At 41.1% G+C, this 7,762-nt stretch overlaps 1 protein-coding gene across 7 annotated transcripts in view; it reads right to left on the reverse strand.

The window, feature by feature from the left end:
- MGAT4C (MGAT4 family member C) overlaps positions 1-7,762 on the reverse strand; it is a 586,007-nt gene that overhangs the window by 339,056 nt on the left and 239,189 nt on the right. For all 7 annotated transcript variants that reach the window (XM_053254490.1, XM_053254487.1, XM_053254492.1 and 4 more), the window contains one exon: positions 3,637-3,709. The gene's annotated coding sequence lies outside the window, so the exon portion shown is untranslated. The remainder of the gene's footprint in view (positions 1-3,636; positions 3,710-7,762) is intronic.

Consider the following 7,762-nt stretch of genomic DNA (forward strand, 5'->3'; position numbering starts at 1 on the left):
CCAAACGATCGAACCGAACTGGTTCGATGTGAAATACGTTTGATGTCGAACCTGTTTGCACATCCCTAGAAGTAAGCCCTGTCAAGGTATGTGTTCTGAGCAGATAATGAACATACATATGGACAGCAGTAGCAGGCTGTGTTCTTCCACTATAAATTTCTATATACTCTTGTATGTGCATAAACAGGCTTCCATGCTACTGGAACATCTGGGGAAAAAACATTGAGGTCATTCACACAATCAAAAACTGTGTTCTACCTGGGTCTAGGAGTTGTGTGTACTCCCACATTGTGTGAAAGCAAGGTAAAAGGAAAACCTGGGTAGAAGTGATTGTGTGGAAGCAAGGTAGGAGAAAAAGCTACCCAGGTTTTTCTCCCAGTTTGCTTCCACACAATCACTCCTACCCAGATTTTCCTCCTACCTTGCTTTCACACAACTGAAAACTAGGAGAACACAGTTTTTGATTGTGTGAATGACCTCATAGAGTGCTACCTGTGCTTGTACATACACAAATACGTTGCAGATGTGCCTCTGGATGTGCTTATGGTAGGAAGCAGAGTCTGCCTCCAGGCACAATATGCATATAATGAAGAGCCCTTTTGTTTGATAGATCTGTAAAGATCACCAGTTATGTGAATGTGTGTGCTGGCATACCACAAAACATAACTTAGAGTTGAGGTGGTTTATCAACCTACCATGCACTGAAGTAATCATAGGAATAGGCCCCTTTAGACATGTTTAGATATTATACAATGTTTGTATCCTAAGGCATGGTATGTATCCTGTATGTAACTCCATGGCTTGTATCATAAGGCGCCATAGCTGCTAGGATTGGAAAGATGGCAGCCATAAGTAAAAGCAGGAAAAGGTTATTGTAGGGTTATAGCGATGAGTCAGCAAAAAGGACAGGAAGGCAGGAATGAGAGAGAGAGAGTATTCCTACTTGCCATCTATGGCGGAGCAGAGCATTGATGACAAGAACTGTATTTTGAATTTAACCTCAGGATACTAGCCCACATGTTCTGCATCATAATGTGGGGTTTTCTGAGCTGTTGTAGCCTCCTACGCCACTACCAATGATCTTGCACTAGAGCGCAAATACAGAGTACCTGAACTTCAGGAATGCTACTTAATTTCAAATGTGAATAGATTTTCTGAATTGTGGACATGCTGCTGTAAGTATTTGTGCAATCGCCATTGGTGACTTAGGAGCTCACAGCTGTGCGGGCTGCTTAGAACCACCTGTGTTATGCTGAAGAACATGCTTTCCATTGAACCTATATGAAGAATCTTGTGGCCTCTTAAAGACTAACACATTTATAACACTTATTGCACCAGAAGCTTTCACAACAGTACCTTTCATCAGATGCAGAAATTGCTATCCTCAGTTGGCAGGTGTGTGTCTGTGTGTGTGTGTAACATTCAGAGCAGAGATAAACCATGTATTTTTGTATTAAAATGAAAAGAAAGTTGGAGTTTCCTCCAAGACAGAATACAACAAAGTGTAATGAAATAATTTAATTTAATGCAAAATTAAATTATTCTTTGAATCCATTTTTCCCAAAAAACTAATGTTTCTTTTGTGTAACTGACATAGTGTGAAGTGATGCAGAAAAATGCAATAATAATATTACAAATGTCTTCTGAGTGTAGCTATATTTATAAATGAGAAAAGTAACTTAGTACAGTCATGTTTCTAGAAAATAAAGAAGTTTAGCAATTATTTAACAGCACATTAGTGCATAATAATTATTGTAACTGATATACCATTAAAATGTGACTATTTCAAAATCAGGACTTATATTATGGGGAATTGAACTGTTCCATCAGATAAACGTTCATCTTGAACCAACTTATACTAGAATACAGCTGGCAGAATACAGAACCAACTTATATCAGAATACAGCTCCTCTAAATTTAATAAGTATGTAAGAACATAAGAAGCCCTGTTGGATCAGGCCCAAGGTCTATCTACTCCAGCATCCTGTTTCACAGAATGGCCCACCAAATGCCTCTGAGGGCATGCCCTCTCTCTTGCTGTTGCTCCCCTACAACTGGTATTTAGAGACATCTTGCCTCTGAGGTGGTATATAGCCATCAGAATACTAGCTATTGATACACCTGTCCTCCATGAATTTGTCTAAGCCCCTTTTAAAGTCATCCAGGCTAGTGGCCATCAACACATCCCATGGAGAATTCATAGAGGCTCAACAGATGATAAGTGTGTAGAGCCTGCAGGGCATCTGCAGGGCGAGCAGGCTAGGCCTGGTCTCCCTGTAGCCAGGCAGGGAGCCATCCCTGGGCGGCTGGATTGGCCACCTACATGATTACCGGCTCCATCACGAAGCCGGTAGGGGGGGTGGGGATTGGGGGCTGCCTGGTCCCCAGAAGTCCCAGGATGCCCCATGCAAGTGGAGACTCACGTTGCCAAAACGGGGTTAGCAGAGCACTTAAAGGGGTGTGTGTGTGTGTGATATCAAAAGTTAACAAGACAGAGAAATGATGTAAGAATGTATGTGACTGACATTACATATTCCTATGTTATGTCAGTTACCATGAAATGTTATGTCTATTACTTGAATCTCTATAGCAAAAATAATACGTTCTTTGAAATATTATTATTATTACAAATTAATTGTATAATATGGTTGATAGCTTAGGAGAATTATCATATTACCGTTATATTGTAACTAAATCACTAATTATTCTTGTAACCAAAATAACACACCCATGCCCAAGCTTGATTACCTTCTGTCTGAATACTGTGGGTTGTTTTTACTGAGGAAAAAAAATTAATCATCATCATTCATTTGTAGGTTAAGATAATGAATTCATCTGTTTCAAGAGTTTCTTTATGTGAATGCAGTTGTATGTTTCTTTGGGTTTTTTAATTTTTCACAAGATTTAAAAGCACATGCAAAGCCTTCAAAATGGCTGCCCTGTCACATGAACAATTTACTAGGGATATGCACAGAATATTTTGTGCACATCCAGGGTAGCAGCAAGTGGGTGCTTTAAATGGAGGGAGGCAGGTCTTACCTGCCCCTCCATCACTCTTTCACCACCCTTGCTGCCCCACCATGGCACTATCCATACAAACATCCCTGCTGTACTTTTTTACAAGTGACACTGTGCCACAAGACTCCATTGTTTTTGCTGCTACAAGCAAAGGCTGCACAAGACTCCATTGATTTTGCTCCTACAGGCAAAAGTGGCTACCCCATCCCATGGAAGTAAAGCTGCAGTATATGTTTTAGGAACAAAGGAACATAGGAAGCTGCCATATGTTAGACCACTGGTCTATCTAGCTCAATATTGTCTTCACAGACTGGCAGTAGCTTCTCCAGGGCTGCAGGCAGGAAATCCTCTCAGCCCTATCTTGGAGAAGCCCGGGAGGGAACTTGAAACCTTCAGCTCTTCCCAGAGTGGCTTCATCCTCTGAGGGGAATATCTTGCAGTGCTCACACATCAAGTCTCCCATTCATATGCAACCAGGGTGGACCCTGATTAGCTAGGGGGACAAGCCATGCTTGCTACCACAAAACCAGCTCCCCTTTGTTACACAAAGTCTAGGAAGCAAAGTATTATCATTTTGAACTATTAAGGCATTGACAAAAGTAGCAAAAATTGAATTACCTTTCACTGCTTGCCGTGGTAATCCTGACTCATTGGCATTGCCCAGCGCTTATAAACTTCACAATGTAGGTCTCTATCAATCCAAAAAACAGACAAAGAAAACAGATGAATGTCTGAGGTACCAGACACCTGCATATATATTTCTGCCTACAGATATAAAGTCAAAAATGAAACATAGATCTGAAAACTGAAGTGTGATATTTCTTATTTTGTTATTTACAGTAGTGAATTACATCCAAGCCACACAACAAAAGGACAGTGACTGACATTCAGATTAATGAAACACTGGTGGAGCACCAACCCCTTCTGAAGAGTTCCAGACTAACATCGCACCTGTGCTTTTACGTGTGTAGGACCAGGCTCAATACTGGGGCTCGGTATTCCCACTGTGCAGGTGCTGAAGGCCCAAACAGACAGAACCACCAGCCGCTTCACCGCCACCACAGGGGAGGCCAAGGCCTGCTCAGTTCACCCCATCCCCACCACACCCCACGGTTGTGCACATGGTGGGCATGAAAAGGCCACAAAAAGGCCGGTGTGGCAGCTGTGGCAGTGGCAGGGCAGCAAGAGGCCTCTCAGGACATCTGGAGACCTACCTAGACTTAGAAGGCCATGGACTGGGTCCCCGGAGGTCTGGGGGTAAAGCACCTCTGCATGTAAACAACCTTATTGTGTAATTTGGGTGTAATCTATAAGATCAGAGGGGAGGGGATGTAATAAGGAATTATAATGAAGGAAAAGAAGGAGTTTCCCTCTTGTATTCTCCCTTTGTTCTGTTGCTGGTTGGTGTTTGTGGGTGTTCCTGTTTCTCTTCTTCCAATTCTTGTCTCTAGGATTAGTGAATCAGCATATTTTGTGCTGACCTCTGCTGTGGGGAAATGGCTTGACTACCAAGCCAGAGGTTGCCAGTTCGAATCCCCTCTAGAATGTTTCCCAGACAATGGGAAACACCTATATCAGGCAACAGCAATATAGAAAGATGCTGAAAAGCATCATCTCATAATGCACAGGAGGAGGCAATGGTAAACCTCTCCTGTATTCTACCAAAGACAACCACAGGGCTCTGTGGTTGCCAGGAGTCAACACTGACTCAATGGCACACTTTACCTTTACTGCTTTGCCAGGGTCAAAGCTAAAAAGGTAGCCTTATAAAGCTCTGGTAAACTTCCACTGCCATTTGTTCTCCAGTCTGTGAAGAGAGAGCACACACTGAAACAAATTTTACCACCTCCATTTTTATATCTCCATTTATATGTAACCAAATGTTCCAAATTAACTTTTTAAAATGGGATTGTTATGTTGAATATGAGGTTGGGGGGTCTCCTTGAGAAGCTTGTAATCCAAACTGAATGGACTGTTTTATCATATTTTTTCCTATGAAACATCTGTAAGTAGTGTGTCCATTAAATGCCCTGATCAACAAAATGTTGCTTGCACTATCTAGATTGGTTTAGTTAATCTAGTACCTTGTTTGACCATGGTACAGCATGCTCACTCCTGCTCTCTTTTTGTAACCTGAAAATTTCAGGTTGAAATATATGGGCCAAAACTTTAGAGATATCTGCTAATAGGATATCTTTTAAAGCTAGATTTCATAATATATAATCCTTATGTCTTTTCTTCATGTGTGACTTAATGGACAACATATACAGTATGTGACTAAAACACAGAGAAGCATTTTAATGTATAAAAATTAACAGCATAGTGGCACTGCTTTGCAGTAGTTCCATTTCTATCTCTCTGGTAGATTCCAGATGGTGTAGCTTGGAGATAGTTGCTCTCTGAAATGAGAGCTATTGTATGGTGTCCCTCAAGGCTCCATCCTATCTCTGATGCTTTTCTACATCTACATGAAACTGCTGGGTGAGATCATCAGGAGATTTGGAGCAGGGTGTTATCAATATGCCGATGACACCCAAATCTATTTCTCCATGACATCATCATCATCAGGAAATGGCATAGCCCCCTAAATGCCTGCCTACAGGAAGTGATGGACTGGATGAGGGTTAATAAATTGAAGCTGAATCAAAGCAAGATGGAAGTACTCATGGTAAGGGATCATAGTTCGAGTGGCATGACAGATCTTCCTGTTCTGGATTGGGTTGCACACCCCTCAAAGGAACAGGTATGTAGGTTGGTAGTGCTTCTGGACCCAGACCTCACTATGGTCTCTCAGGTTGTGGCTATGGCCAGGAGCACTTTCTACCAACTTTGGTTGATACGACAGTCACATCCATTCCTTGAAGATAGTGATCTCAGAACTGTGGTGCACTCTCTGGTAACCTCTAGGCTTGACTACTGTAATGCACTCTGTGTGGGGCTGCCTTTGTATGTATTTCGGAAACTTCAGTTGGTTCAAAATGCAGAGACTAGACTGGTCTCTGGGGTGTCTCGGAGGGATCATAGTATGCCTGTTTTAAAGCAATTGCATTGGTTACCAATAGATTTCTGGGCAAAATACAAAGTGCAGGTGATTAAAGTCCTAAACAGCTTAGGAGTGGGTTACCTAGGAGAGCACTTTCTTCTGCATGATCCCCACTGCATATTGAGCTCATCGAGAGAGATCCATCTCAGTATGCCGCCGGATTAGAAGCAGGCCTTCTCTGTAGTAGCCCCTAGGCTGTGGAATGTACTCCCTTTAGACATTTGTGGTTTAATATCTTTGCCAGTCTTCAAAAGAGCCCTCAAGATATATTTTTAAAGCCAGGCTTTTAGTAATCTGTGAATGTTTTAAAATTTTAAATTGCTGTTTTAAACAGTTGGTTGTATTTTGTTTTTCTTGTGTTTATTTTTGTGAACCTCCTAGAGCCTTTGGAGTTAGGTAATCAATCAATCAATCAATCACTCAATCAAACAAGCAAGCAAGCAAGCAAACAAGCAAGCAAGCAAACAAACAAGCAAGCAAACAAACAAGCAAGCAAACATCAATTTGCTTTCCATGGCCTTTTAAGATAATATTGAGGAGAAACATATATTTTATGTTCTTCTCTTCACTATTTCTTGTGTTGTCTTTCATGCCAGAATGTGAAATAACATTTCATTAGAAAGGAAGTATATCCTTTCAAAAACTGTTATTTTGGATTGCTTGGATAAAGAAAGTTAATTGTTCTAAGTAGCAGTTTTTATAACAAAAATGCCCATCATTCCATTAACTTTACAAAGATGCTTAACTGACTCATCATTCACAGCCAGTTCAAAACAGTTCAAATTCCTCTACAATAAACAGAAACAAAAACTTATACACAAATGGTTCAGGACATCCTGATCATCTTATTATTATAGTACAAAACAGAGAACTCTGTCTGTTGTACAGCTGTCCACTGAAATAAAAGAAAAAAATCTTTCCCTGGCATCAAAAAGATAATGGGAGGTTACCAGGCATCCACACACCTATGGGGAGACCATTCGAGAAACAGGGCATCACACTGAGACATCTCTTTGTCTCTAAGTCACCAGTCACTACCCATCACATCTCAATCAGAGAGACAACCAGAAAAGTGTTTCCGAAGATTGTCTTAGTGCACTGGCAAGCTGGTAAGCATGTAGGCAAGCTTGAGTTAAGAGCAACAGGAGTCTGTTGAACTGAGTGTTACAGTTAAAAACATGAGGGGAAGCCACAGACTGAGAAATCGGATTTAGAAAAATAGGATAATCTTATCAAAAACAAAGGAGTTGACACATACTCATCCTAAGCACACACTGGCAGTAAACCCCATTGATTTTAATAGAATGTACTTCCATGTAAGTATTCTTAGAGCTGCAGCCTTAAAGGCAGAGATCTGAGAAAGGGTACTATATACAAGACAGACTGAGTTTATAAATGTTTTGTAGACTATTAGTATTACTGATCACCAACTTTACAATTCATGGAGGAAAGCCAGTACAAAAAGAGACGGGCTCCACTTGAACCAAGATGGAACCAGACAGCTTGCATTAAATATCCAGAAGGTCACAAAGTAGCTTTTAAACTGACCCCTGGGTGAAAGCTGAGAGGAGTTCAGAACCAATGGAAAACATCATGCTAAAGGAGGAGGATGTAAATGGATAGGGTACAATTTATGGAACGGGACAGGGCACAATTAGGAAACAAGCACATAGGAGGTTAAGATGGCTGATCAAAGAGATA

Source organism: Hemicordylus capensis, chromosome 5, assembly GCF_027244095.1.
Source record: "Hemicordylus capensis ecotype Gifberg chromosome 5, rHemCap1.1.pri, whole genome shotgun sequence".
In the NCBI taxonomy this organism is placed as follows: domain Eukaryota; kingdom Metazoa; phylum Chordata; class Lepidosauria; order Squamata; family Cordylidae; genus Hemicordylus; species Hemicordylus capensis.